This window comes from Macaca mulatta, chromosome X (assembly GCF_049350105.2).
Source record: "Macaca mulatta isolate MMU2019108-1 chromosome X, T2T-MMU8v2.0, whole genome shotgun sequence".
NCBI classification, from domain to species: domain Eukaryota; kingdom Metazoa; phylum Chordata; class Mammalia; order Primates; family Cercopithecidae; genus Macaca; species Macaca mulatta.
The window spans coordinates 3,791,352-3,797,186 of record NC_133426.1 but is presented as its reverse complement, the minus strand read 5'-3'; positions in this window follow the sequence as shown (position 1 = coordinate 3,797,186).

The window sequence follows — 5,835 nt, the reverse complement described above, 5'->3', positions numbered from 1 at the left end:
AAAAACTGCAATTACTTTTGCACCAAACACAATACTATTCTATAGGTGGAGCACTCTCCTAAGCATTTGAGATACTACACCATACAAAGAAAATAATGCTCATCTTTTATGAAATTCACGTTGTAGTAGGGGAAGAATGGTAATGAACAAATGAATATGTCTTTAGTCAGGTAACGGTAATAATTGGAAAGAAAAACCACAATGCTGAGAGTGGCAAGTCAAGGAGAACTTTTGTAGAAAGTAGTTTGGGAATACCTCTCTGAAAATGTTATATTTTGAAGGAAGTGAGACAGCACACAATGTTGATAGCTGCTGGGAAGAGCATGCAAGAACAAAGGAACAGAAATAGCAAAGACAAAACTCCTAATATAGCAGTGGGATTGTGACATTTGAGGAAACGTGGGCAGAAGTGTGGTTGGAACACAGAAAATGGAGTTGACAAAAAGAAATGGGAGAGAATGGGAAGAGAGGTGGATGAGGGTCCTGTAGGCCTTCTAAGGACTTGATTCTACTCTGGTGAGATGGGAATCCTTGGAGGATTTTGAGAAAAGTAGAGGTGTTCCCTTATTCAGTTTTTAAGAAGATCACTCCAACTACAGACTGAAGGAGGACAAGGATAACAGAAAGAAGACTGATATGAAGCTATCATAACTGGCAGTGGAAAAGAGGATGGGGTATGAAAAACAGCATTATGGCACTGGAAAGTATTTGTTCTGGATATATTTTGAAAGGGGAGTAGATAGTGTAAGTTGATAGATTTGAGTGTGGGTTATTCATAAAAGGGAAGAAGAAAGATTTTTAGTCTATGCAACTGTTAGAGTAATAGTGTAACTTTTTTGTTTAGGTGGGAAATATTTGAGGACCAAATTCAGGAGGGAGGTAGGACTCAAGAGTGTATTTTTAACAAGTTCATCCAGAGATGTTCAATCAGGATCAGTATCATGCAACTACGCCTCCTACTCCAGCAAAGCAGCTCAGCCCATTGCACATCTGCTGATATTAACAGTCAGGAACAAATAGCAAAATGAATTTTATCAGGGTATGCTTCCAATATCTTAAAAACACCGTGTACCTAGGAACTAATATAATGACAGATATGAAGGATCTTCTCCACAAAACTATATCGTTTAGAGAAATTTTACATTACCTTGAGATAATAAGCACAAAAATACAGTTAGAAGCCAGGTAAGGTGGTTTGTGCCTATAGACCCAGAACTTTAGGAGGCTGAAACAGGGCGATTCCTTGAGGCCAAGAGTTTGAGATTAGACTAAGCAACACAGCAAGACTCTGTCTCCACCAAAAAAAAAAAAAAATTAAGTTTGGCTGAGCATGGTGTGGTCTCAGCTACTTTGAAGGATGAATGTGGCGGGAGGATTACTTGAGCCCTGGAGTCTGAGGTTGCAGTGAGCTACAATCATACCACTGCACTCCAGCCTGGACAACAGGGCAAAACCACTTGTCTAAAAAAAAATAAAAATGCAATTTACTAGAAAAAAATAAGAAGTCCTAGTGTTCAGTAGCACAGTAGGGGGACAACAGTTATAAAGAATTTACAGTATATTTCAAAATAGCTGGAAGAGAAGATTTGAAATGTACTAAACAAAACAAAATAATAAATGTTCGAGGAGATGGTTATCTCAATTACCCTGATCAGATCATTACATATTGTATATCTGTATCAAAATATCACATGCACTCCCAAAATATACACAGCTATTAGGTATCAATAAATAAATAAATAAATAAATAAATAAATAAATAAATGCCTAAATAAACGGACAGACAGATTTTTAAAATATCTGGAGATGTCAATGCATCTCAGTGTGAGTGGCAAATTGGTGGTGGGATATAAAACTTTGGAGTTTTCTGCCAAGATTCTGGGAGAAGCAAAAAAGACATTTGTCCAGATATAAATGTAGGCATTCACAAGGAATAAAAGCTATTTAATCCTGTAAAACAGGATGATATCAAACATAGAGTGAATATACAAAAAGATGAGTTCACCCTAAAACTGAGCTCTGAAACTCTCCAAATTTTAGAGTTTAAGGGAAATACAGAAATATCAAAAATACAGAGAAAGGAGTTGCCATTGAACTAAAAGGAAGTTCAAGAAATGGCATCATTTCAGGGAACAAGTAAGGAAATCGTCACCTACTTCAGCTGGAGCTGGTAGAACAAGTATGTTGAAATTATACAAATGACTATTGGATCTATCACCAAAGAGGCACTAGTGGCCTAGGTGATAGCAGTCTCTGCACAATAAAAAGAAGGAAAATCTTATTGGAGTAGATTCCCAAAGAAAAGCAGGAAATTAAAGATGGTGAGTATAGTTGAAGATAGACACTTGGCATTACTGAAGCGAGGCTATGAGTTTTGCAGGGTCTAGACGGTTTGTGTGTGTGTGTGTGTGTGTGTGTGTGTGTGTGTGTGTGTGTGTTTTAAGGTAGCTTATATTTCAGTGTGTTTTAAATTGATTGAATAATCAACTTAAAGATTAATGATGGAATGGCCAGGCACAACGGCTCATGCCTGTATTCCTAACACTTTCAGAAGCTGAGACAGGAAGATTGCCTGAGGCCAGGAGTTCAAAAACCAGCCTGGACAACATAGTGAGATCCCATTTCTACAAAAATAAAAATAAACAAATTAGCTGGGCATGGTGGTGCACACCGATAGTCTCAGCTACTCAGGAGGCTGAGGCAGGAGAATGGCTTGAGCCTACAAGTTGAGGCTGCAGTGAGCTGTGATTGCACCACTGCACTCCAGCCTAGGTGACATGGTGAGACTTTGCCTCTAAAACAAAACAAATATTGATGATGGAAAAGGTTATCCGTGGAGAAAAGAGAGAGGATATAAAAGATGCATCATCCTTGCATAGATGAGAGGAGATAAGCCTGAGTGTCCAACTAGGGTGAGTATTTTAGAAAGGAACAACAGGAAAAATACATTTCTAGACAAAGGTTGGGAGAGTCACATAATTTTTTGACACTTCCTGCTTCTTTTCTGTGTTGGTCACACTCTCCAGTGTAAACCTTAGAGATGTGTGCAGGATCTCCACCGAAGGAATCTAACTCGAGTCCCAGGGTTCAGAATTATAAAAGAAGGCTACTCACATAGGTGCATGATCTTAGATGACTAGCCGTGGTGCTGAGCCCAAAACCCACACAAGGCTCATGTCACAAATCTTCATATTTACAGCAAATAAGGTTGACAGCCCAGTTCATCTTGACCCACTGCTTGGGCATATAGAATAGCATCTTTTCTTAGTATCATAGTCAATCTGACTGAGCTAAGGGATGCCAAATACCTAGAAACACATTATTTCTGGATGTGTTTGTGAGGATGTTTCCAGAGGAGATTAACATTTGAGTCAGTAGACTGAATAAAGAAGATTGCTCCCACCAATGTAGGTTGGCATCATCCAATCCATTGAGGGCCTGAATAAAAAAATAAAAATAAAAGGTGAAGGCAAGGTAAATTTACTCTCTCTTCTGTATCTGGGACATCTGTCTTCTGCTCTCAGTCATTTCATTTAGACTGAAACTGCACCGTGCACTTTCTTGGACTTCCAACTTGCAGAAGGCAGACAATGGAATGTCTCAGCCTCCATAGCAAAGTAAGGCAATGCCCCATAATAAATATATTTCTATATATCTCCGTATATATCTTATTTGTTTTTGTTTCTCTGGAGAACCCTGACTAATACACCAAATACGTATCTGAACATTCCACTAGTGTTGTTCTCACAGTTTGATCTAGGGTCATTGTCAAAGCTGCAGAGATAAGCAAGAATTAAGTAAAACAGACCCACCACATTAACTATCTCATCAAGGTGAATACCTATAGATGTGATACCATAGTTGATATGGTTTGTCTCTATGTCCCCATCCAAGTCTCATGTTGAATTGTAGTTCCCAATGTTGGAGGTGGGGCCTGGTGGGAGGTGATTGGTTATGGGGGTAATTTCTAATGGTTTAGAATCATCCTCCTAGTGTTGTCTCATGAGTGAGTTATCACAAGATCTGCTTGTTTGAAAGGTGTAGTGCCTCCTTTTCGCTCTCTCACTCTCTCTCCTGCCAGCAATGTGAAGATATGCTTGCTTCCCCTCTGTCTTCCACCACGACTGTAGGTTTCCTGAGGCCTCCTCAGAAGCCAAAGCCTATACAGTCCACAGAATGACAAGCTGATTAAACCTATTTTCTTTATAAATTACCCCATCTCAGATATGTCTTTATGGCAGTGTAAGAATGGACTAATACAATGAGCAACTTCCCTCCAATATGCCTCTTTTTTTTCTTTCTTAGAGAAACGCAAAGCAAGGTAGTTAGCCAAGTTTGAAGAGCACAAACAGGCTTTAGAAGTTTAAGGAGAAAGCATAAAATGCAAAGTTGTCTCGCATGGGATTGGGAGAACAAATTAAGAGGCATAATATACTAGGACTTCTGGGCAGTACTACAGTCTACCTTATTGGTCATTGTCATAATTTAAAGTTAGACCATCTGGTATGTTGCTTTTCTCCAGCACCTTCAGAGGCAAGTTAGGAAGAGCTGGTTCTTCCAACTTTAGGACTTTCTGGTTGGTAGGCTAAAAAGTAGAGGGGCAAAACAGTCCAAGGATAATGGATCAGGAAATCCAAATATATTAGGAGAAAAGAGAAGACATGTTCTACTCATATCTTTTGGAGTGAATTCAAGATCCTTACTTCATAGCACTTTATAATTTATAAAACCATCTCATATACAATCAGTCATTTTATATTCATAATAACCTAAAGAGCTACGTGGAACACATTTTTTATTTTCACCTTTCAGGTGAGGGATCTTGGAGATCTTTGGTTTGCCCATGGTGACAAAGAGGGTAAGAGCTAGACCTGGGATTAGAACGTGTTCTTAATTACAATGCCATGCTTGTGAATTAAATTCTTATTTTCTGACTGGAAAATGAAGAAAGAGATTAGTAAGAATCAATTTTAGAACCATGTGGACAACCCATTGGCATAAACCTTCAAATCCTGACATTTAACTCCCATGAGACACATAAATACATTCACAGTAAGTCCCACAAGCATCAAGCATTATATTTAGAGTTTCTATTCAGGAATTAATATCCAACATGTTGTTTGAGGTTCAACCACACTTAATGGATGGAAGTTTCTACGTGAAAAGTATCTTAATCCTATACAGGGATTCACCATTGCTGCTCACCTGGAAGATCAGTACGTCAGCAGATGAAACGCTATGTTTTCCTGTATTCAGCACATTCCATCAACTGGTAAGCTTTTGTTTCTATGCTTTTGAAATGACTGGATGTGCATGATCAGATTGAATTACTTGTAAACCCGGGTAGCTGATTTTGTTACACGACTTCTTAGAATGGTGCTGCAGGCAGGATGGAATAATCATAGCAGCCAATGTCTTTGGGGGATTTCTCTACACAGGCTTTCTGCCACCGTCTCTGCTTGCATCACCTAATTGTAGCCTTATGATGGATGCACTGTGATCTTATTAACAGATAAGAAAAGGGAGGCATTGGGATTATGAATTTACTGTGATCATGTAGCTGGTAAAAATAATCCACCCATCAGTAAAGTCATGGAATTCCTTATTCTGGGAAAAACAGGGGAGGAAAAATTCAAAACCATGTTCAAAATGCTGGGAACAGAAGTCTGATGGCCTGTTGTTTCTTAATCAATATGCATTAACCCCCCAAACTCCTCCCTACCTCAGTTCTTTGCCAATGTTTCATGAAACAGAATATTTTGGATACTAAGAATGGACGTTTGAAATACTCATTCAATCCAGGGTTATAGAATGTCCCAGACCATGACCTTGAAG